This window comes from Caloenas nicobarica, chromosome 6 (genome assembly GCF_036013445.1).
Source record: "Caloenas nicobarica isolate bCalNic1 chromosome 6, bCalNic1.hap1, whole genome shotgun sequence".
Taxonomy (NCBI): Eukaryota; Metazoa; Chordata; class Aves; order Columbiformes; family Columbidae; genus Caloenas; species Caloenas nicobarica.
In genome coordinates, this window is record NC_088250.1 from 7,272,261 (window position 1) to 7,297,602 (window position 25,342).

Here is a 25,342-nt window from a genome sequence, read left to right on the forward strand (position 1 = left end):
TCAGCAGCAAAGACCTTGCCTTAATTTAGATTAGCGGTTGTCCACAGGTGGGAATTGAACAGAGTTAGCTTTCCAGGTGCAGACACCCATCTCTGCCAGCCAGGAGAGTGTTTGAGATAAACCAAAACAGGCTAGTGTTTATGCGACACAAGAGCAAACACCACACCTGCTTGTTTAATTAGTTACCCCTGAAATTAAAGCCCAAACTGCACAGAGGCTTCATGCAACCTGCAAATTAACTACGAGGAACACAACCTGGGGGTGAGGGATGCCAGATATAATCCAAGCAGTGGCTCCAAGCACTTTCCATAACATCAACGATGCCATGAAGGAAAAACCACAAAAATAACACCACCCACCCGATTGTCTGTGTACTTCAGTTTGTTTTTTGGGTCTTGCCAGGTTAAAAGTTGCTCTGTCCCATCATCATGGGTCAGACAGCTGATAAGAAACCAATTTCATCATTTTAAGACCCAAGCATTTATTGGAAGGGTTTACTTGCAAACAAAGTTATGCACTTTGAACTGTTTAGTTTTACGTCAGCTAAAAATGCCTGAGGCCCTTGTCTGGACGCTCTCAAAATTAACATGGTACGAAACGAGACCACAACCTCCACCGTTGCAGTGTCAAAGACACACTGCTTCTCTGTGCTGGGACAAAACCTTCTTTGGGGTGAGCCATTTTGGGGAAAGATGCCTCTCTTCAGCAAGAGGCACAGAAATGGTCATTTCCATAAATTTGACAAAAAAATCTCACCTTTGCTCAAAATCGCTCTCATTGCCAGGGTGAAGCAGGGCTGAATTTCGGATATGTTTTTTGCAGGCTTAGTCACAGGCAAAACTAAAGTGACACCTGAAAGTCATCTTAAAATAATGGTAGATTTTTCCCTGCTAAAAGCAAAGCTTTTGTGGTTGAGTGGAACCAGTTTCTGCAACCTTCTGCATTGTACTTCTTGCAAGCACAAAACACCCTCCCATGTGTGCATCAAACCACAGTGATGCATCTTTGCAGGAGCATCCCCTAAAAACCAGGGAACTCTAAGCCACTGTGGAGGGAATATTTCCAAAGGGCAAGTTATCCCCTGTTTGCTATCTCCAGTAAGTCAGCCCCAGGCAAGGCTGTAAGGAGATGAACCTCCCTTGCTTCTCAAGCCCAAGACACAAGGTCTCAAGGTACCTCAGAGGATCCTGTTTGAGCCCAAGAGCTCCATTCATCCTCGCTGAGCTTTCTGTGGTTACAGCCACACCACCGGAATTTCAGATTGTTGCAGCTTGAGTTAGGGGTGAAGCACAACCAGCCATGGCATGGGGTTGTCTTAGGCCAAGAAGTGCGTGCCCGTATTAAAGGAAAAAAGACAAAGCTGCTTCTGACAGCCAGCCAGGGGTATACGGAAAAGCCCAAAGCTTGTCTGCTGTCTCTAGAAGAATGCCTCATTTTAGAAAGTAAGGACTAAAATCAGGTTCAAAAACCCCATATATTCAGGGACAGATGCACTGGGTCAGATGCATGTTGGCCATATGCAAAGAACGTGCTCCATTTATTGATTTCTATGGAAAGTAACTTCAATCCCACCACCACCTCTGCTTCAAGGCTGCTCTGATAACCACAGCGATACGTGTGTTTTAATTTTGGCTCCATATCTAAAGCATGGGTTGGAATCTACAAGAAGCAGGCTCTTGGCCACAGAAGACAATCCCAGGTACAATCAACATGCCAGGGCACCATCCATGGCCATCTTCACCATCTCGCTTAGACAACACACCTCCTTTTCTCAGCGTCTTTCGCAGCAACACCCCAGGTTTTCCGCCCTGTAGAATCAAGCTCTTCCTTATCTCAACGCCACTCGCATTGAGAAGCACGGCAGATCTTGGTGCCAGTGCTGGGGCAGCTCTGCAAGGACAAGCAGAGGAGGCAGCAGGAGCTTTCTTCAGCATGGCCGGCTGATGCCACGTGCAGCCTTGCAGGACTTTACACTCAAAGTACCAGGGTCAGGCCAGAATTAGACAAGCTCTTGATGAGAAAAGAGAGCTTAAATATCAAACCGATGCAAATGAACTTTTTTTTTTAATTAAAACTTGAAGTGACACATGAAAGAAGTGAAATCCCAGGCACAGCTGACGCACTAGGGCAGATTTATATTTAGACAAACAACACGAGTGTACATGATCAACAGGAAAGAAATGGAAACTTTTTTGGCACTGTCCAGAATGAGAAAAGAAAACCAAAAGAAATACATCCACTGCCACTCATCATTACTAAGAGCAACATCCACTGGCATTTCAGTCTCCCAAATCCCCACTTTTACCCTGAAACCAGCTTTTTTTACCATGTGCTATCACAGTAAGCAACATTTACAACTCAAACACATGTAAAGACTATAAACCAAAATACATCATGTGCATTCACAAGACAGCTGGCATTAATTTTTTTTAATTTAGTGCTTTCTACTGTCAGCTTTGTTTTCAACAGGACAACTAACATATTAGTACTTCCATATAAAACAAGTATACCAGGGTGATAAAAACAGCCATCTCCAAGTTTCACAGACTGAAGATTTGAGAGAAAGCAGAACATAAAATACAATCCTTCAAAATCTGCTATTTCTTCTGCCACGTTATTCATCTGGGAGCTTTTAGTTCAGAAGTCAGACATGCTTAGCCGGATATCCGATCGTATGCTGGGCCTCATCCCAAATTTCTCTAACATTACTCACATTTTTTTGTGGGAAGAGGGATGAGGATTTTATACTTAAAAGTCAAAAAAGAGGATAAAGTGCTTGCAGCACTGTGTAGGCATTATAATGGTTAGGCTTAGACCTCTGAGTCCAAATGACTCCCACATATCCCATACACAGAAGGAGTTGGGGAGGGGGGAAAAAACCCACAAAAATAATAAATCAGGCTGATTCCTCTGCCTTTGCACTGCCTGGGACCCAGGGATGAGCTGGGATCTCCCCACACCATCCAGGCGAGACCCCCCCCAGCACCATGCAAGGGATGCTTGTTCTGAAGAAAGATGCTGTGCATACAAACATCCCACGGCAACCACGTGGGTAGCATCACCTCCTGCAGAGAACTACCCTCTGCCCTGCTTTCACAAGCTGAATTGCCTTAAAGCAGCCTTAAGCCAGGAAGGAACCAGCTGCCCCTTCCCAAAGCAAAACATCTCCCCTTCCCTCTCTGTGCAAGGGGACCATCTGATGCAGAACCAGCATCACTGCTTTCCAGTCGCAACCCCTCAAAAATCAGGCCAAACTGCAAACATTTTTATTCCTTTTATCCTGCCTGACTGCATGGAAATTTGGACATCATCTCCCCCCGCCCCCCTCCCCGCAAATGCACTTTTGAAGTTATATTAGAGCCCATTTTTGGAGGCACAGGCATCACGACTACAGAGGCTGGGTCTCCACCATTAGATCGCACTGCGGCATGAATCCAGGCAATGCTGATATTCTGTGCCTCAGTTTCCCCCCAGTATTATCTGCAGGCACACAAACCTTCGAGGACACGCATTCCTCACCATTACCTAAAAGACACATCTCCACCTGCCTGCGCTGGAGTTTCCCATCACAGTCAGACAGCAGGAAAACCAGCAGCAGAACGGCAAGCGGCTTTCCCCTGGCATGCTCGTAAGGCGAGGGTTTAAAACACCTGGTTGCCCCTGATGCAGGGCATTTGCAGAGAAGGGATTAAATGCTCACCCTCCCCAAATCTCCACTGCAGGCCCATGCATTCCTCTGCTCAAACAGCATGCTGGGCTAAAGCTTTTTTTTTTGCTCACTGTTTCCATGGCCAGTCATGTCCTGCATCCTGGACTTGGAGAACATTTCAATAGCTCCTATTAATAGGCAGAGCAGGAGAGGCACCAGCTGCTCTGGCCAGTTGCACCTCTGAGGAGCTGCAGGGTTGTCCTCTTGCAGGATAAGGTGCTAAAAATCAGGCAGAGAAGCAAAAAAAAAAAAAAAAAGCAAGCCCTGCTCGCTCAAAAGTATTTGGGATCTGTGCTCAATGTCACCACAGAATTTTTACACACCTCCTGGAGAAAACATCTTGCATTCCCTGCAGGTCCAAAAGTGAGGATGCACTGAGGACCACGGCACGTCCCCCACCTCCTTGGGGTGGCGTTGTGACCTTGTTTCACCGGATCTCACCAGTCACTGCAAGAGTCCAGATGGACCGTCTGGCTAATTGAGTTAATTAAAGAGTTTTCGAGCAGTGATTAACTTTCAGGTGCACAGCTCCAGCTCTCTCCGGGGAGCACATGCCACACCTCGGGAGCAGCAGGAGACATGTGGAAAAATTACTTGGAAGCACTTACTGATGGCACCAAGCTGTTTCTTGGTAGCATTCGCTGACAAAAACAACCAAAACTAACAAACCAAACAAAATTACAGCCCACCACAAAAAAAAAACCCACAAACACAAAACACAGAAAAAACCCCAAACCTTAATCTATTTTTTACCTCCAGGTTAAGCAGGACAGACTCTGCATGGAGAAGACCCAGGCAAAGCTGTATCGGATGGACGGTACTGGGAGGAGACCCACCACCCTGATGTCCCAGTCCCAGAGCATCTTTCCCCCAGTCTGGCGCAAAGCAGCTGTGATAAGCTCCGGGAATCTAGCAATGCTGCCCGTAACTCTTAGGATGATAAGCCGGTCAAGGCCAGAGCCAGCGGCACCGGCTATCTGTTTTGCTGACAAGGTAATCGCCATCTCCCAGGAACAGTAAATACTTTGTCTGCCCACGGCCCTTGCTCAGGGATAACCAAGCAAAATGCTTGCAAAGGCCAAAAGAAAGGCTTGCTTTGTGGCCGCCGTCTTGCTCCCTGACAAGAAGGACGGCTGCCACAAAGCGCTGGAAAGGAGCCACATCCCAGGAAGCTGGTATTAAAATAAATAAACAACAAACAAGCCACCCCGTTGCTTTGGGCCCTGTGCTTTCAGCCCTGTACCCCCAAAAAAACCTACTTGGCTTCCTCTGTCCAAGCAAAGGTGAGGAGGTACCTGCAGAGGTACCACTTGTCCACAGGCTGCTCCAATAAATCTGCAGACAGTTTCCACAGGTAAGGAGAAGCCAGTGCTCAGGAAAACAAGCTGCAGGATGCACCCTCACCTCACATCTCCTCTCTTTTTGCAGGATTCACCCCTCCCATCTCCTCCTCTTTTTGTGGGAGGCACCTTCCTCCCATCTCCTCCTCTTTATGTGGGAGGCACCCTCCTCCCATCTCCTCCTCTTTTTCCATAACTCCAAACCAAATGAATCGCAAAGGACCGCTCACTCCCATGCCACATGCATTAGGAACTGTTACCCTGTGCTTTCTTAAGGACTTTAATAGCTCAGTCTGCACCAAAGGTGCAGCCGCATGTAAGGAAAAAAAAAATTGCTAATGATGGAGTTTGTGAGCAAAGAGTAAAAAAAGGAAAAAAAAAAAATGCATAGAGGGGTTTGGGGTGGGAGAGAAAAGAGCAATTTCCAAGGCTCAGATTGCATGCACGCTGCCGGCTGGGAAACACTTCTCATGCCGGCAGAGAGCAACTCCACCCCGGCACAGCTAATCTGATGGCAGGTTTTCAATGCGGCGGCCAGGATGCGAGGGGCTGGGGAGGGACGCTGGCGAGGGGGGAAAGAAAGCAAGGAAATGCCACAGAGGTGAGGACGTGTTTTCTGGCGGGGCGAAGGCTTGTTTTGTTTCCCTGCCTTCAGCTAGCTGCCATTTTCCGGAAGCTGGATCAGTTACAAAAAAATAAAAAGTTTCTCTTTGTTTAATTATAGCTGTGGTAGCCCTCGCGCTGAGGGACCCAGCGTCCCCCGTCTGCTCTGGGAACGGATGCGAACAAAGAGGACGGCAAGGCAGCAGGGAATAACCCCGAGCTAAAGCTTTAACATCTCCCACAAAGACACGACTCCAGCTCGAATAGTTCATTTGTACTCCATGAGGCATGCAAGACCTGGGAGACTTTGGTCTCAATTCCCTGTGTAACCACCACATTGATTACTCAAATTCCTGCTCTTTATGCTCCTTTCCTCCACCTTTTACCTGGTGTAGGTGTTTTCTGGATAGAAAACTCAAGCATCTTCTCCACCGTGCTGAGCAAACTGACAGATGCTCCAGCCAGCCCTGGCACTCGCCAAAGCCACATCTGCACCGATGCTGATCTGCAGCCAAGAGGTCCAACCAAATCCATCCATGGACTTATTCCAATTCAACGCCCCTAACTCACCATAACATGGCTTGTGCTCCCCGCAAAGAGCCCAAACACTTTGCTGGTGCAAACGCCACCCTGCTGGCAGCCCTGAGCAGGACACGCGGTGGACCACCATCGCAACTGGCAATGAACCCTGCAAAGCCCTTGCTGAACTCACTAGCAAGATAAGGGCAGTTAGTGACTGTAAAACATCGCCTGCCTTGCTCTTCCACTGACCGAGCTGGGCACGCACCATTGTTCAACTGCAAAAAAAAAAAAAAAAAAAAAGCCTTTTCTGTTCCTAAGGAAACAGCCAGCAGTGTTCAAACAAGATCACACACCATGCAAATGCCTTCCCCCTAAAAGACGACTTAAAGCACTTTATACAGGCAGTGCGGTCAGGCTGGCCGGGCACAAAGGGGGCAGGGAGGCTGCTCGATTTACCAAGCAACTTGGGGAGAGGGAAATGATAGCTTTGCACAGGGCTTGTTTGCAGCATGGGATAAGCAATCCAGCCTAACAGCTACATACTGCAGCCGTGTTTCTTTGCTGCCATTGAAAGGGTGTTTCCTGGAGTCAGCTAGAAAACATCTGGTTTTGCTTTGTGGCAGCGATCTCCCCTCCTGAAAATGATGGGATGCTCCTGTGGGGCAGGAGAAGGGGGCAGAGGAAGCAACTTCAGAGCCTGCAGAGAACTGTGGAAAGAACAGCTTTCACATTATTATTATTATTATTGAAGCTTTCCCCCCGTAGTTTAACAGGACTGCAAACTAGACGTGCATTATTACTGTCCCTCCAGTTTGCGCAAAGACACACAAATGAAGAAACACAGATTTTTAAAAAAAAGTGACTCAGCCACCTTCCAGCTTTGCATTTTAATATATAAAGGTTAGAGGCTACGAGGTTGCTTGCACATCCATCACCTACACATGCAGATGGCGTGCGTCAGCCGAGCCATCGCTGGCAAAGAGATGGCATGCAACGTGCACCGCCTTCCTGCTGATGGGTCTGAAGCAACACCTCATCCAGACAGAGCAGGAGCAACTATTCGCGTAGGAGCTCGCAGCAACACTTAGCCCTAGGACTTGCAATTAGTTTTCTTCTGTTGGTAATGGAAGCATTACACTCCTCAGCAGCCCGTTGAATATGCCAGCTGGGAATGACTACCTCTCAGCACAAAAAAGAAACACTTGTACAAATGCAAATGAAATCAAGCTAAAATTAGAAGTATTTTGCGTGGGTGGTGGAGGGCAGACTAGCCAAGGGGTTCATAATGGAGGAGCAGCAGACTGGCCAGCCCATAGACAGTACTAAGTTTCATTGAAAAAATGAGATTGAAGACAGTAGATGCCGCTCATAGGAGAGACCAGTGACTTCAGAAGAAAAATGTGAATCCAAGGATGGGATGAAAGAAAATTGGAAGTTTTACAGTCGGCTCTATGAGCCATCAAAAACTGACTTTTACCCTGGAAACACCACCAACGCACACAGGGGGAGCATGGCTGCCTGCCAGATCTGCAAACCGCCCCGAGCAGCAAAGGGATTTCACGTGCTCCCTCATTTTCCCTTTGCTGTGAGCCATCAGCATACACCCTCTTCCCCATACTCTCCTGCTTTTCTTTACAAGCCCAAGAGAGCAGAAATACACTGAAATCATTTGACTCCAAGGACCACTGGGAGAAATTAAGGACCCAAGGCTGCATGGGAGGGGAGCAATGCCGCAGGTGTCCTCAAAAATGATCCCTCGGCTTGGCTCTGCCGATGGTTTTGGTGTTACTGGAACTGGGACATCACTTGAGCATTAAACAAAAACCAGATGCGACCATCCAGCCTGCTGGGAGCAAGTCTCTCTGCCTCGTCTAGAAAGCCAAGGCTCTGTGCTGGAAGGAAAGGGGCTTGTCAGGACATGCATGTGCCCACTGGAGGATCTGCTCCCATCAGCCGAAGTTACAGGTCCTGCAAGTGCTTTCTCCCTTCTTATTTATTAAAAAACCAAACATTATTTATGGCCACAAAGATTTTCACTTTTGAATTTAATAAACCCTGCGGCTTCATAATGAAGAAGCAAGGCTGTCCTTGCATGCCCGTACCACCCCTTCAGGTCCTTTAGGGAGAGAAATCCGACCCGTCCTCTTTGCACAGAACAAGCCCCACCGCTGTCCCCCAGCACACCCCAGGGTCTCCCTGACCCACCAAGGGTTTGCTCTCAAGTCACACCCACCACGGGCAGCAGGTTTTTCCCCGTGTCAGCACCAAGAGGTCCACGTGGCCCCTGCCCCAGCCAAGGCTGGCACGGTGCTTTTGACGTCCTCGAACAATGACAGCCCTGTGCCCAAACGCTGGCCCCTCATCGGGGTTAACACAGGGATTGTTTGCGCCGTGCTCGCAACAAGAGAACAAACGCAAAGCGTCCTCCGCTCGCACAGGGACCCGGAGCACACTCTGATGCGGGAGCTCAGGTCCTGTGTGAAACAATAACGGGGGACTCGTTTTGCGCTTCTTAAGCTCAAAACCTCATTCTGCAAGTTTTAGGGAGCAGCCCGGATAGGTCCATCAGCTGGTGCTGACAGTGGAGATGCCTCCGGTAACCCAGCAAGGCTTTGTGCAGAGGGCAGGACACCTCCCGCAGCACCCAGCTTTGCAGCCACGCATTGCTCTCAAACACCTTCCTGCATCCATCATCTTCCACCCCAGGCAGCGTACATAAAAATCCCACTGCAACGAACCCACCAGCCTAGCACCGCGCCTGGGGTGTTACCACAACGCGAGAAGTGAGTTGTCTGCTTGACATCCACAGCGACACATGCATGACGCTACCGAAGCCACCTATGAAACCTGACATTTGCCCCCACTCCATCGCCACCAGGAGGTCCCGTCTGAGCAAACTTTAAAGAGCAAACCAGACTGAAAGCCCTGGAAGGGTGAAGTACTGAGGAACATTTCACTGTATATATTGCAATATACATATTATGGTTAAGAAGTACAAATATTGATTGATCCCCCTCTTTTAAACTCGGCTTGCCACTGGTCACCAGGGAAGTCAATGTTTGGCCACAAAACTCCTCCAAGAGTTGCAATCCACAGCCAGTGTGCAACAGATGTCCAGCCCCCTGTTTGGGGTATCCCTCCACCAGCATGGACACCCATCCACTGCCATGGGCATCCCTCTGCAATACTGCTGGGTGCTTGAACACCCAGTAGGAACCACTCTTGGTCAAGCAGCATTACAGCCAGCCCTGCCAAGCCAAAGCACAACTTCTGTAGGGAGAGCAAAACCCGACCTGCTGGAAACCCATCCCACCTCCTCAGCATCTAACTGGGAGCCTCCGGGGAATTCTGCAGAGCTCAGATGTTTTCAGAACGAATTTGTGAAAGGAAAGAAAAGACCAGTGCCAAACTAAGGTTGAGAGACTCCAAGGCAAGGTTATTTGCATTCGTTTCTGCTTCACCTGCTGTCAGAAATCCACCCACCAAGCCAGAAGGTGAGGCAACTTTCAGAACCTCTTGAAAATAAGAAAAATAAGGAGAATGCAAATTCCCCTTCACATCCTGACCTCTACAGCTGGTAGCTCCCTTTGTGCAGACAGGCTTCCGTGATGAAAAGCTTCTTGCTGTATTTAAATGTTTCTCTCATTTTAAAAAATGCAGTGTCTAAACCACCTCCTTAGCATAGATACAAGCACTTCTGAACAATCCCACCAGGCTAAAATAAATATTTTGCTTCACAAATAGTTTTCTTCTCATTAAAATGAAAACATAATTAGGATGTCAAGTACAGAAGCGAGCAACGGCTGCAATCACTCCACACAGCACCACACTGCTCAGGCTTTATTTGATTAAAAGTAACATTGCTGCTATTTTTGAAAAGCACACTCTCTTCCTCGTCCCAACCAGAATTATTTTGGAAATACATATATATGGAAAGCTGGCATCTTTGCCAGCAAAAAATCCCCATCCAGGAGGATGCACGCTCAGTAGAGGCTGCAAGTCCATGGCATGGGGCACCAGCAAGCACCGTGGGCACCTGCATCCGCTTGCTGCTTGCGGCCAGAGAGGGTAAAGCTCGCTGTAGAGCACAGCGATCCTGTGTGAGCATCTAACTGCTGGAAAGGGTGAGAAAAAAGGAGAAAAGAGAAGAAAGGTGTTACCAGAGATGTTGCACGAGGGCACTCATGCAGGGTCCAGTACTGACCTGCTACACAGGAGCAAGAGCTAGGATGAGATACAAGCATTCAGAGCTACAAGGCATGTTATTTTCAGTATCTTTTTGTTTGTTTGTTTTTAAGCAAATCTAAGCATCCCACTGCTGCAGTTAAGACACCAGGAAATAAAGGACGAGTACTTTTTCCCGGAATAGAGGGGGATGTTTTGCTATCTAGACACAGATGTCAGCACAACTCCAACTCCTACCCCAGCTGCCACTCTGCTCATTAACAGTCATAACTTAAATTATTGCAAATCTCAGGTACTGTTAGCCAGGGGTGGGAGGCTGGAGGGGAGGTGATGGGCAATTACAGATGATTCCTCAGCATCCCTCCCGACAGAGCACAGATGCGATGCTAGGTATTTGCATGCATGCTCTTGCATCCCACAGCCCTTTACACCTGTGGGCCTGATGCAACGTGGCTTACCTAGGGGAGAAACAGGGGTTAAGGGATGCGCAAAACTGCATCGTTGTCCCATTTGTACCCAAGTTGCTCTAAGTACTGCTGAGCTGACCTCGTGGCTGAAGTGTTTACTCCTGAACAGCTTTATAGCCTGGGATCCCCAAAAAACCTGAACGGGTACCCCAGTACCTGAGCCCAAGGCTGCAACGCATCACCACCAATTCATGCCTCCCTGTAACACACCTGCAGGAGTCCACCTCTCCTACCAAACTCAGTCCTGCAAGCACCCATGCTGCAGGAACGGCTGTAAACCAAGCCTTGAATAGCATTATCTGCTTGCAAAACAACCCCCGCCCCGGGCAGCCAGCAAGGAGCAAGAAGGTCAGCAACCCCATGACACCGGTGAGTCCCGAGCAGGCAAACCCTCCCAGAAAATAAATGCCAGGCACAGCTGGTACAACGCTCTTTAAAAAAAACGAACTCCCGAACCCCGAACTCCCAGGGAACAGCCCACCTGTGGCCGATAAGAAAGAAAAGCCAGCCCAGTCTCCCTCCAGCCTCAGCTCTAAGACATCACCGCAAGTTTGCAGGCCAGGAAACAATTGTGTGTTGTCCCCAGAGTACAACCGGTCGCACCATCATGCACAAAGTCCCTGGCGTCCGCCTGGCTGTCCAGGACTCCCCACTGGGTGCGGGGGTGCCAATCCTGGCACCTGACCCTCATCGAACCTGAGCCTCCTAGCAGCGCCAGCAGGACCTGGGGGACAACAGGCAGGCTGCTGGGGCCAGGCTTGCAAGCACTGAGTGCTAGTGGGGTGGAGCGAGCCCCCCTAAAGCATACGATGATCGGGGTGCAAGCAAAAGTTTCTGGCAGCAGACATCTCTGTGGGGCAGCGGGGATGGGACAGACCACCCGGAGCAGACGCTGCTGAGGTGGCTCCCACCCTAGGCCAGCTGGGCTCCCCCAGCTGCCGCTCACACGGGGCTGACACACGTATATGTGCACACATGCATAGAGCGACGTGCGCTTGCAGGGCGATGCACACGCACAGAGTGTGCACACACACACAGCACTGCACGCGCTCCGCTCACGCTCGCCCAGCGCTGCACACGCACACACACCCGCACGCCGCTGCACACCCGAAAGGGTGCAACCGGCCCCGGAGCGCCCTACCGCCGCCCGGCCGGAGCAGCCGGAGGCGCGGGGCCGGGCTGCCCACACCGGCCGAGCCCGGACGCAACCTCCCCGCCGCGGCGGGGGCACACGACTCCCGCCGCTCGCTCGCCCGCCCGGCGCCGCCGCAAACTTTTCCCTGGCGGCGCCGGGAGCCCCCGGCGGAGCCGCAGACACCGGGGGAGCCGCTCCCGCCGGCGGTGCCCCCCCCCGGCAGCGCGTCGCTTACCTGGCACCGGCGGCGGCACCGGGACCCGACCCCGCTCCCGGCTCGCGCCGCCCGCCCCGCGCCGGCGCTGACGTCATGGGGCGGGGCCGCCCGCGGGGGGAGCGCGTGCAGCTGCGCGGGTGGGAGCGGGGTGTCCCTACAGAGAGCGCGTGGGCGGGGAGGAGGAGTGTCCTCGTGCAAGGGGCGGCCCTCGTGCAAAACACGTGTGTGCAGGGAGTGTCCTCGTGCAAGGGGGCGGCCGTCGTGCAAAGCGCGCGCGGGCGCTCGTGGGGTGCAGGAGCGCCTCGTGCAAGGGGGCGGGCGTCGTGCAAAGCGCGCGTGCAAAGGGTAGTTCCCTCTGTGAAGTCCTTGTGCAAAGGTCAGTCCTCGTGCAAAGCCGGCGTGTGCAGCGGCCTTGCAGGGGAACCCTGGTGTGCGGGAGAGCCCCCGTACAAATCGCTCCCACACAGGGAGTGATTGTGCAAGGGGGTGCCACAGCACAGTGAATACAAATACAAATTAATGGTTGGTTGGTTGGTTTTTATTCATTTCCATGCATCTTTGTAAAGGAAGCGAAGCCGTGTAGTGCAGCCCATGTGGAGTGTTTGCTGGGAAGCCCACTGTGCTGTGCTGCATCCCTGTGCTGTCTAGGAACGGAGCAAAAATCCCCCCAGTGCTCCATCCCCCAAAATGGGAAGAATGGGAATTCCTGCCAGAAACGAGGAGGAAAATGCTAAAACAAAATCAAACCTTTATTCTCAATAAAGCACTAAGTTGCGCAACCCAATTTCTTGAGTTAACCACGGTTTGAGAAGGTGATTTCAAAGCTTGCAATGGCTCCAACCCCAAGGCAGCCCAAGCCAAAAAAAGGCTTCATGCTCATTAAAACCACACAGAGTAAATGAGCATCCCACCCCAGTGCCGGCTGGGTTTGTGCTGCCCCACAAGGCTGCTGGGTTAGGAAATGGGGTACCAGGAGCAAGAAACACAACAGGTCAGAGATGGATGCAATATGCAGCTGCGTTGGTGGCCGCAGAGACTGTCGCAGTGGCCATTTCATGTTGAAACACCCCCGGGAAAAGCAACTGAGCAAGAAATGTTGGGGCAAGCAGGTCCTATGCACAGAAAGGCCCAGGCTGTGCGAGCTGCTGCTTTTCCTACCCCCGCCTTGTTTTTTCCTGGGTTTAATCAGGATCCGATGATTAAATTTCCTCTTCCTGATGTTGGCTCCTCCTGCGCCCAAACTCCCAGCGCTGCAGAAGGAGATGGGGTTTTCGCCGAGGCTGGGCTGGCTGCGAGTCCTTGCGTGGCCAAACCCCATCCCGGGTGTCAGCCGGGGCTCCCCGGCCTCGGCCAGCCCTTTCCCCAGCCTCGTTTAGTGAGTGCAAACGAAACGAGCCGTGTAACCACTTCAAAGCACCCTTGCGAGCTCATTTCTGTTGCATTGTTTTGGGAGGTTTGGGGTTTATCAAAGCAGGGCTCCCCGGAGCCGGATAGCCCGGTTCTTTAGTTGCAACGGGGCATTTTCATCTTGCTTTGCTGGTGGAAACGGTTCAGGTGGCACCTGCGAATGCCGAACTGCTGGCAACACTGGGGTGCAGCTGGGCTGGGTGCTGCTCCTGTGCTGGTGGTGGGTGCCATGCAGGAACCAGGGTGCTGCAACCGTTTGGTTTGGGTGCCCCAGGCTTGGTGCTCCTTTCGCTCTGCTTCTGCACATGTTGTGCAAAACTCTCATTAACAGCATTATTTGACCTGCTGGTTTATTTCTGTCTTGCATCCTTAGTCTGATTTCTTATCTCTTTCATGCTGTAAAGTCCAAAATGACTTGTCTCATTAGATGTTTTTATACTAGAAATACTAAAGTAGCGACTGACACTACCAAAAACAGCTTCCCGTGCCAAACAGCTGATGTTTCACAAAAAGTATTGTCCTGCTTCGCTCTTAAATGAGTCTGTGTCTCGAGGGCTAAATCGCACGGTCCTCTCCCATCCCCAACAAAGTCTGAATCAACTTTTTTTTTCTCCGCCTCGCAAATCCCAGTTTATTCTTACTCAATGTAATCATTTCCTAAATAGCTGAAGGCCCAGGAAGGGACGGTGGAGATCCTCTGGATCAGCCCAGGCTGATGCCTTGAGTGGCTTTGGGGATAAAAGTGTCTTTTCTGATGAGCTAGTTTCTGGGCTGGGGGAGGCGTATGCGCATCTAGAGTTTCAGCTCAGCAGCCTCGTGATCCCTCTGTGGTGAACCCACATCTCCAGGCGATAAAACTGAACTTTAACTCAAAACTGTTGGCTTGATTAAAAATCAGCAACTCACGCACGACGACTGCTGCCTATCCTGGGAGCTGCTCACGTTAAAAACATTGCTGGTGGGGAAGGTCTGGCCAAGTCTGGAGCGGAGAGATGAGCATCCCATCCACATCTCACCCCCCTCTCTGTTTTGCAACAAGTGTTTTGCAACACCCAGAAGAAGCTCTGAGCAGTAAGGGGCCATGGAGTATTTGGTCATGGGATGGGTGGGTGCTGTACGTGACAGGGACCAAAAATCCGTGGGGATGGAAGATGTGTCCCCAGCATCCTTCCAGCAGGCGCTGGTGCAGGCTGCCCCTGGGCTCCTGCCTCCCTGCCCGGCTCCTGCCCATCTCCTGCCTTCATCTGCCGTCTGCTGCTGCGTCCCCTCCACTCCCACTGGGACCACAGGGAGCCGGGAGAGAGCCGTGCACACCGGCACGATGGCAGAGCCATCCCCCTCTTTGGATGTGTGCCATTCCCGTTTCCCCTGCCAGGAAGCGATACTGGTGAGCAATTAGACCCCGACAGGATGCCCTAATGAGCTCAGGCTTTTATACGGTGCTGGGAATTAACTTTGCAGGAATTCCATGTTAAAGTTCATTTTGAGACTTTCTCTTGTCGGTTCGCCTATGCTGTTTCTCGAGCACTTACACAAAACTGAATGGTGATTGTCTCCATTTGCTTAAACAGTGCTTAGGAGAAGGGCTGGTCTGGGATGACATACCCGTGACTCAGATATATGAGTGTATCTGGCTCTTTCAGAAAGAGAAGGAATCATCTTTGCTCTGACGCTGCCTTTGAAATCGCGGATAGAAGCTGGACATCTGCTTGTCTTGGAGGAAAATGCTGAAATGGGCTGCCCTGCAAACGAGCCTGGGTCTGATGAGCACCCAACCCAGCAGCCCCAAACCCCTCGCCGGTGCCGAAGGTGCAGAAGGATGGTCTCGCAGGTGAAGTGCTGGCTCAACTGTTAACACTGAGCTTCTGAAGCCTTATAGATGGGAATCTTCCCATATGTAAGCCTAATAAAATCTGCTTCCCAAATGGAATCTAATAAAATCCTGGCCCTGGGTGGGAGTGTCCGAGCTCCTGCTGCAGCCTGGGTTTGTTGCAGCCTGTTGCTATGCACTGGAGGGAGGGTTTTTTCCATGATCCTCAAATCTGGTAGGAGTCCAGCAAATCCCTTTGTCCGTTTCATGCTATAGATTGCTTTCTGGAGCTGGGGAAGGGAGTGCTTGACTGCCAAGGTACATTTAATAATGCTTCATTAGTACAGCAAGCCCAGCAGACTCCCTGGGGTGAGCTCTTCCCAGGCCAATCTTCCCCTTGCTGCGAATTAATTACAGGCATGATGGTTAATGATGACGGATGGGGATAGGGATAGCTGGCAGATTTTGAAGTCCCTTTTGGTTCATGCCAACCTAAGACAGATCTTCTCCTATGGAAGTGGGTGGCAGAGCTATTGCTGCCTTCCCGGGAAGCAGCAGCTCTTTCTTTATTTGCATCCCTTGGCAGGGAGCAAGGCAGGCTCCAGAGCATCGCTGACACGGGCGGCGTTTACAGGTGTTTGAACTGCTTGGTCTGGGTACTTGGGTTTTATGACTAGGATAAAGTAAAGAAATGATTCAGACAAGATTTATTTTGTATGTATAACTTTCTCATTTCAAAACCTGTTACCCACAAAAGTTTCTAATAAATAAGTCTCGGTGCATTTCGAATAGGCAAACAAAGCATCTTCTTCCTTATACCAGACTCCCCAAATGGATTTTCTCTGCTTCATTTTCTGAATTAGATTACTCTGGGCTGTAATGAAAGCAGGGCAGGTTTACTCCTCCAACACCCATCTCCACTCCGAATGTGCATTTACCCAATTTCGTTTTGTTGCTGGAGTCTGGAGAGGTTTTGGTTTTTTTTCCATTCCTTCCTCAGCCACACACTGCAAATGTTATGCAAGATCTCCATCCATTGCCATGACTGAAGGCAAAAGCAGCAATTTCCTATGCTGTATTTGCAAACCTGCCCTCTGCTTTTGCTTTTCCCTGAGACTCTGGGCACAGCATCCCCCAGACACATTTGCTGGGTAACCATTAACCCCCTCGCTTCATAAATCTGGGGCCGTGTTGGTGCCAAAGGGGAAGGAAAGTTGCAGGGTGGGGGAGCTGCAAGTCACTTGTGACCACTGTGAAAACTGCTCAGCCTTCATCCGCAGTGTTTGTAAGGTGATGGCAAACACCTGGCCAGGTAATGATCTCTTCCTACTAATAACAGATTATTTTTTCTAGGCCTGATGAGGAAGTGCACAAATCAAATGACAGGGCTTCCAGAGAGGCTTTTAGTTTCTTTGGCTGCCTGACATCAACTGACTGACTGACTGAATGAACAAAAGAAAGCAAAGAGGCGCAGGTGAGAGATAAGAGAGGCCTGGGGACCAGGCTTGCACCTTCTGTGGTCCTCAAGGTAAAATCTACAGTATCCTTCCACCCCACTGCCGCTGCCCTTGGCTTTGCAGCAGCCTTGCACGCCTCCTGCCACTTCGCACACATGTTCCCACCCCCATTGCATCCCTCATCCTTGACATCGTGCATCAAATGGTGCAGCCCCTACCCGCTGCTCACGCTGCACCGTGGGGACAGGTGGTGGAGTTTTCTTTGGGGAGCTTTGCACCACACATGCATCTGTACCTCTCTCCTCCTGGAAAGATACTCTGTGAAAATCCTTTATTTTAACCAAAATCCTTTATTTTAACCAACCGTTTCCAGTAAATAGCACTCTCCATTTTCTCTTGTCACCCTTTCACTATAAGCCAAGTAATCCCCTGTCCATACCTCCCACCCTGGCTGGCCGATTCTAACGGCGAGACTTGCAGTCCTGCGGTTTCCCGTAGAGAGTTTATTTTCCTCCCTGAGACCGATGATTGCACAAAATAAAAAAGCTTTTGTTTGCGATGGAGATTCTCCTGGCAACAGAATGACAGAAGCTGCAAAAAATGCCAAGGCTCAATGACAGCTCTATCTAAAACTAACCACCAAGATGAGTCTGTTTTATCATCGTTAGGGATGAAAGCGCCAAGCTGATGGGAAGGGAGAAATCGGTACTGTTTGTGATGGCTTTGTAGATGGACAAACATCCCTGCCCAGCAGAAGAGGCACGCAAAAGGGCACGATTATTGATGCATTGCCATGAACCTTGAAATGAGGTTGAGAAAGGAGAGATGGGCTCCCACCTACTCCCTCTGCCCCCAGCAAAACGACAAATTGAGCCGCGTGATGGGATTTGAGATGATTGCTGCAGTCAGTAAAGAGGCTCCAGCAGATTTCTGTGGGTCTGGATCAGGCCCAGAGCTTGCAGGAGGGAATCAGAGGAGCAGAAAGCCCTGTTTTGCAGCCAACGAGGACCTCAGTGCAATGTTGTCCTAGGCTGCCTTCCTGTGTCCCTCAGAGACTCCAAGCAGCCCTTTCTCCACCGGTTTTGGCTGATGACTCCCAGATTTCCACCTACGCATCTAAAGATCTTCTCTGGGGCAAAGACACGGGGAGCGAGAGCCATTTAATGGTGCTGCGGAGTGACATGCCCAACATTTATTTCCTTCCATTGAATCGCTGCCAGATCCTTTCCACCTTTCAGGAAGCACCATGATAAAACAGGGGGAAGTTTCCTCGTTTTAATTGTGTAAGACATGGTAATTTCCCACGTTCAGTGATAGGCAGTTTCATTTATGACGTTTGCCAAGCTCCTGTATTAATCAATGTGGTTAATTGAATTGATGATAGCTGCTTCGAACACAAGCCAGTGCAATTTCACACCATTAACCCCACTTAACGTGATGATCTGTCAGAAGAGCCGCCTGCGGTTTTCTCCACCTTGATGCAAATAGCAGGAGATCCCAGGTCTCCCTACTGTACACCAGCAGCAGCTCACCCAAGCACTCTCTCTCCAAAACTGCCTCAGATAAAACTGGGGACATTTATTGCTGGGGAAGGGACACGGAGTGATGCTGATGTGCAATGTGCCAGTTCAAAGCTCTTTTGTTAGCCCCCAGCACACCCTGGCTGGGTTTTAAATCTGTAACCACACGCAAACCCTGTCCTACCTACACAAGGCATCCTCTGCCCCCTGTCCTTGGTGCGGCCCAAAGGACAATGACACGGTGACTGGGACAGATGACATTTTGCAATGGTCACTGCTACCAGACATGCAGGTGCCTGTCCTGAGGGTTATTACACACTGACAAGGGCAAAGAGCAACATGACTCAGTTATATCATTATAAAATGATGTTAAATGTCAGATGCGCGCCACGATGCCAGGTACTCTTCTGCAGAGCCCTCCACACATTGCACTGTTTGTGGCGCTCTTAACAAAGGGGGTCTTGTAAACAGCGCTGCCTAGATGAGATTTAAGCCATCAGAGATAACCGCTTGGCTGTTTCTTACTTGGACCTCAGTACCTCCTCTTGCATGGTCAAACACACTTCCTTTCTGTGCCGCCGGATTTGCTTTTGAATGCTTCATTATGTTTCAAGGTCACGGCGTATTGAGCAGTTTGCTCAACTGCCCTGGAAAGAAATGAAGTCACAAGAATTTTTTTTGCTTAATAAATGCATGTGCCGAGCCTGAATTGCTTTTTTATAAGCATGTAAAGGAGAACAGAAAGCACTCTGGTCTACATTTTTTTTTCATTCTCTCTTTTATGAGTCCACTATTCGCACTTCTTTTCTACAGTGAAGAAATGCCCAGTTCTCTTCTTTTCCAGCTGGCCAGCACTGAGGTCTCTTTTAGTTCCCAGTGCCATGGGATTATTTGCATAGATGTTAAGAAGTCGTACCCTTCACTGCAATAACAACAGCAATCGAGCAATGTCAGCCCAAAAAGCTGAGCTTCCCCTTTGTCATCCATCAGAGGAATCACCACCGACATGAACGGCATTATTCCCATTTAAAAAGTGGAAAAATTGGGGCTGGAAGTTGTTAAAGCAGATGGAGATGGCATCGATCAGGCTGGTTATGTCCTGGTCGTCATCGGGTAAAAAGGACTTGGGGCTCATGTGGTCCGTTTGTGCTGCGGTCTGTGCTGGGGCCAGCGTCACAGGTAAGCAGCAGACAGGAGAAGTAGGGTTTGGGGCAAAATGCTGGTTTCTTTGAAATCAAGGGTGAAATTCCTGCTGGCTTTGACTGTCAGCCTTAGCACAGTGAGGACTTTGCAGATCTGCTGGTGGTCAGGCCTGTAGCTGGAGCCTGTCTGGTGGCATCCCATTGCCAGCTTGTCTGCAGTATTAATTAGGGCCATGAGTCCGCAGTGTTTTCAAGCTCTGTGGTCCCAATTCACCATGCGGGAAGGAACAGGGATGCAAAGTGAATTCTCCTATGCAACAAATGGGTCTCCTGTTATTTTTGCCTCTGACAATGCTTAGACCCATCTTGGGTGATGCTGGGGCTCCCATTGCTCAAGAACATCCATCAGAGCAGCTTTCTGTGGGACACATAGGATGCAGAAACCTTCCCCATGGACATGCCATTTCTGTCAAAGCTCTGGCTGCAAAGCGAGACAGCCAAGCTAACCGATTTTCCACTGCAAATTCTTGGCAGATCTGCTGACACAAAGCCAAGGGTGAGCCCTTCTTGGGCGATGGCATCTCAAAGGGGCTGGGAGACTGCTGGCCCAGAGACTGCATCCCCCAAATAGATCTGTAAGCCTATTTGCAGTCTTTCAAGAGCGAAGTTTATGCAGTTCCTCCCCCTTTACAAATCTCACTTCCTTGGCTCTCACAACTGGTTGCTACTTGACTACTATGAGCCTTCACCACTCCTCTCTACTGATGCTTGCAGAACATGAGGTCCAATCCACCACGCTGACAAGCTGCTCTCCTCCCTGAGGAGCCTCCGGGGCTAATTGCAATCAAATCTGACACAAGCACAGCAATTCCAAGGATAAATATGTCCTGGCAAACTTTTATATCGAACAACATCTGCGTTGAGAAGAAAGATCCTGTAAATGTCTCAGCGAGGAAAAAATTGCGTGAGATGCTCATACTTTATTAAACATCAGAAAGTCCATGTCAAGAGAGAGACAGAAGTCCCTGATGTGAGAAAAGCATCCATTGGACCACGCAGTGAGTCCTGGCTACTGAAGAAGCCAGGCTTTGGTAGCTCTTCTGTGCTCGTCCAGCTAGCGAGAGTGCAATGCTTACCTTTCCTGGTGGCAGTGAAAACGTGCCGTGCCATTCACTGGCATTTCTCCTTTAAATAAAAAGACACCAGCCCATCCATAGTGCCTACAGTGAGAAATACTTGGTGCTGGAAGCTCCCTGATGGGGCCTTAGCATCAGAAATAAATTCTCTGCTGTGATAAACATCCCAAATCCATTGCTGGATAAGTTTTTAGAGACTTCGAGAAATAAAATGAGCAAGTAAACAAGCCAGGATTTTCTCTTGTGCATGCAGTAGCATCCCCAATGCAGCGGAAAGCATGATCAATAATTGAGTGAAAAGGCAAGCTGCTCTAAGCTTTCACAAAGCGCAGCTTGGGCATCCAATATTTATTTTCAGGCCTTAAATAATGGATCTGAAAATGCTTCTAACTGGATATTTTAAGGCAAACAAATTTATGTCATGACAAGTTAATTGGCAAGAGCATCTCTGAAGGAAGATCAACAACAGCCACAAAAAATACCCCTCAGCTCCTCAATCCATTGGTTCTGTTCTTCCTCATAAGTTAGGGGGCAATTCTATAATTTCTAATTAAGGAATCATTCGCTATCAATTAGCCTGTATAAGTAGATTTCACTCACTCCCCAAGCTAAATCACTTAAGCTCCAGCATTTCCTCCTGGCTGCTGCAATGCTGGCTGCGGTGCAGGGATGGGAGTCAGGGTACGGGGTGGTGACTCCTGGTTCTGCCACCGCTTTCCCATGGGAGCTTGGTGGAATGGGTTCGTCCTCATGGGTTAGTTCACTCAGCGGAAGCGTAGCAGCTACTGCAAGCAAAAAAGATCAAAAACCACGCCGTTTCCAGAGACATGAGATGCGATGGAGGTGGTGGGGTCTGGCACGACCTGGAGAGGAACCGTATGCCCGGAGCAGCGGTCACAGGTGGCTCTCGGAGGGGTCCTGGGGCTCCGACAAGTGGAGGTACCCCAGTTAAGGACAAGATGAGCAGGAGGTGAAGGGAATGAAGCTGCTCCACTGCCAGCTCCCACACCGGTGGATCCCACTGCTGCACCCCAAAACAGCAGTCAGCGTGGGCGTACCGGCAAGAGCTCTGTAGGAAGGACCTTGGCCAGGGCTGGCATATTCCCATAGGCATTTGCTTGGATGTTGGCAGCAGATAAAGTATCTGCTACTAAATACGCCATGGCTTTAATGCTGGCACATTTCCTCCCCACCTCGTCCTTCAACACCCCCCATCCAGGGCATGAGAAAACATCTGGCACGCCAGCAGTCAGCCCCGGGGATGCAAAGATCACGTCTTTCATCCTGGGGGAGGCACGAGTCCTGCCATGCAGCACCACGTGGCCACGCTGCGGTGGGGCTGCCCTGTCCCCAGGTCACACCACAAACCTGGGAGGGGCATGGTTGGCTGTCCCCTGGCGGTGTCCCCAGCCCTTGGTCTCTCTGCTACGCCCAGCACACCCCAGCACCCAGCAGGGGCTTGGGGACAGGCTGCTTGGCGTGAGCTGCCGCTGCCACGTCAGACTTCTCGTTACGAAACCCAAAGAGATAAGATAAGAAAGGTTCATAACCTCTCATCACAAGACAAGATTTCTCATCTCCAGCCAAGCTTTCCTGCCTCTGATGTTTATTTGCCGTTATATCCAGCAACCAGCAGTAGATGAATTTCCTCCGCTGGGATTTCAAATCAGTCTGATCAGAGGAAATTGGTTTTGACAGCTTTGTGATAGAAACATCTTGGGCCAAATTCACCCCTGGCTGAAGCTCCCTGGGGTCGGCGGGGCTGCGTTTGGCTCCGCCTGGCTGGGCGAATGCAAACCAGTAATTTAAAGCTTAGAAACAGAATAACCTGGGTCCAAAAGCATTCTCCCAGGTAGCAAGGGATGGTTTATCCCACAACACCCTCTGGAGCTTATAGGGCAATGCAGGAGGAGACAGAAGGAAGGGAAGGCTGGCTGTAGCTGCATTGGGCTGTGTGACACCCATGTTATCTCCTCCAGGGTTTCAGCTGGCGCAGAAACACAGCCTGAAAAATCATAAGCAAACCTGAGGCAGTTGTAACCCAAACGGTCCTGTGCAAACCAAGCTGAATTGACAGAACCAGCGCTACTGCTTTTCCAGGAGTTATTTCTTCCCGGGCTTTAAGAAGAGCCAAAGTTATGCTGACACAGAGCTCTGAACATCCAAGTGTTACCCTCAATTCCTTTCTTTTGGCAAAGCTTCTGGATCAAGGGAGGTTTTCCCACCCCGGAATCTTTGCAGGAGGTGGGAGGGCTGGGGAAACACAGATGTACTTTTCATGCCGTGCTGTCCTCAGTTCAAAAGGTCTCCACCTCCCCAAGAGCACGTTCGCCGCTCGTATCTAGTCACATCAGGTCTCGTACTCGTCAGGAGCTGGGACAAACAGGAAAGCACAGACTTACTTTGATCACAGCCTTTAAGACTACGAGGCTGTATCTTACGCTTGGATGGTGTGAGCTGGATGCTGGAGAAGTGGGGAGCAGCCTCCTCAGTGGATGCTGGAGTCCCTCAAACCTTGAGGTGGTTTGTTGTGAGTTCTGACCCAGAGAAAGGGCAGGAGGACTTGCAGATCAAGGCTGATGGTTTCTCAGCAAAGCGCAAAGCTCCTTCCAGCGAGGATAGACGCTGGCAGCAACGAGCAGCCAGTGCGGAGGGAGCCTGTCTGCTGGCTTTCACCCTGATGGGAGGAACAGTTCCCAAATTGGGCTTCAATACCAGCATCGAAGGCTAATATTTTGTGGGGGTAGCCAGGAGAAATTCAACTCACAGCCTTAGGAAACTCAACACACAGCTTTAAGGCATCACCAACAGGAAGGCATTGTGAGAGCCCAAGACATTGTCCCTGAGCAGATCCAGCTACATTTCTCCGTTTACTCTGATGGGATCCAGAGGCACAACGTCAGCCCAAGCTCAAGGACCTTCCCTTGGAGCCACAGCCTGGTCAAGACATCAGGCCCATTTGGACTCAACTCCACCAACCCTTTTGGTTTGGGTCCAAATCCCTTATTTTGTGCTTTGGAAGTGGGGAACAGGTAGGAGGTGGCAGATGAACATTTATATGACAAACCATTCAGTTTTGCTTGATGGCTTCATCTTCATGCCTCATGAAAGCCACAGCTGAGCAGGAAGGAGGCGTCATGTACATTCATTATTTGTTTAAAAGAACTAAGAACATAAGCTAAATCATTGATTCCTCACAGGTGGCTTTCTTGCCTAAGCAGAAGCAGGTATATCTTTTTGCACATCTCAGCTTTTCAGAAAGTGAAAAACTTCAGGTAGGACTGCATCAGCGATGTGAAAAGCCTGTATCCCTCCCAGCCCACTCCAGATGGAGAACTTAGTGCCATGGTAGTGGCAAAACTAACATGGGTGTTGTAGCAGCTGTGATCAGATAGGATTGTGACAGATATCTTTACAATGCAATCTTAATTTGGGATGAAAACGTCATTTAAAAAGTATATCAGAGGTTACATCCAAGCATCATAAAGATTCAGAAAAGCGTAATTCTGATAGGAAAATGATTACAAAAATAGACTAACCTTACTCTCCTTTTCAATGCCAAATGCTGTTCCCAGTTTTGCTGTCCATAATTCACCTGTTCAGACTTCATTAAAGATTCCAGTAAATCATTTGCAGAGTTGGAAGTTTACCAGTTTGCCTACAGATTAATGGCACATTTCACTTCACTGTTATTTTTTTTATTTGCTTCAGACTGAATGAAAATAGTCAAGTCTGACTTACTCAAAATCAACAGGAGGAACACAGATAACAGGAAAGTTGAGGCGTGGCCCATTTCGTAATTAGTACAGTAAGAGTTCATGGGCTTTTAGAATATACTTATTAAAACATATATAAACTGTTACTTGTTATACAAATACAATGCATATATATAGGTATATTATATATTTTAAACTGCGCATGTATGTTCATAAACACACTCCAAAGCATATTACCTGTGGACCTGTGACCCTCCTGGCAAAGAAGAGAGCGGGATGTCCCTTCTAGAAGTGACAAAAGTCACGATGGACTTTCAGGTGCCTGTATCAGCTGTGGACCACTCACTTTCAGACACTTCACCTTTGCTCAGTCCTGAAAAAAGCAATTCAGCTTCATGTTTTACATGCCTAAACACCACATCTTGCTGGAGTGCCATTTCGATTAGTCCCAGGGTTTTGCAAAACAGTCTCAAGACACAGTCGTCAGAGCTGTAAAACTCACCAGGTCCCCTTGGCGATGAGCAGCCTTCCTCCCGCTGCAGGGTCTGCTGCACCAGCTGTTGCTGAGCAGCAAATTGGGGTGATTCAGTGGCAATCACCTACTTTAAAGCGTAGATGCATTCACCTTTCCTGATTAGTGTCATGCTTCACTGGACTTCCTAACTAATTTACTATTAACATTCATGTCACTATACATAAAACGCTTTGCTCTTTGTTAGACAAGTCTGTTATACCATTTATCAAGTGCTTTAAACTCTACAGATTTTTGCCTATTTTTCTGGAAGCTCAAAGTTGCCTCTTTCTCCATCCCTGCCCTGCACAGAGGGCAGAAAGCTCCCAGGCTGCTCCCGCTGCTGCAGAAGGACATGCCAGCTCCTCTTCCAGCAGCACTGCCCAGCTCCGTGTGTGGCCTCTCATCTACCTGCTGCAACTTCAAGACTGTAGGGCTTGGACAACCCATGCAATAGCTCTACCA

General features: G+C 49.6%; 1 protein-coding gene and 1 long non-coding RNA gene across 4 annotated transcripts in view; both read right to left on the reverse strand.

Annotated features, from left to right (window-relative positions):
• The window catches only part of SH3BP4 (SH3 domain binding protein 4), a 38,057-nt gene extending 25,789 nt beyond the window's left edge, over window positions 1–12,268 (reverse strand). The window contains exon 1 of one of the 3 annotated variants that reach the window (XM_065638191.1): window positions 12,197–12,268. The gene's annotated coding sequence lies outside the window, so the exon portion shown is untranslated. Of the gene's footprint in view, window positions 1–4,968; window positions 5,090–12,196 lie in introns of those variants that run through there. The other 2 variants (XM_065638192.1, XM_065638193.1) reach the window with 2 other exon arrangements.
• A 10,686-nt stretch (window positions 12,269–22,954) lies between these two features.
• On the reverse strand, window positions 22,955–24,727 carry LOC135990519 (uncharacterized). Its single transcript, XR_010606424.1, has 3 exons — window positions 24,604–24,727; window positions 24,190–24,308; window positions 22,955–23,023 (listed from the first exon to the last, which is right to left on the reverse strand). It is a non-coding gene; the product is annotated as an uncharacterized LOC135990519 (long non-coding RNA).
• Between the last annotated feature and the right edge of the window lie 615 nt (window positions 24,728–25,342).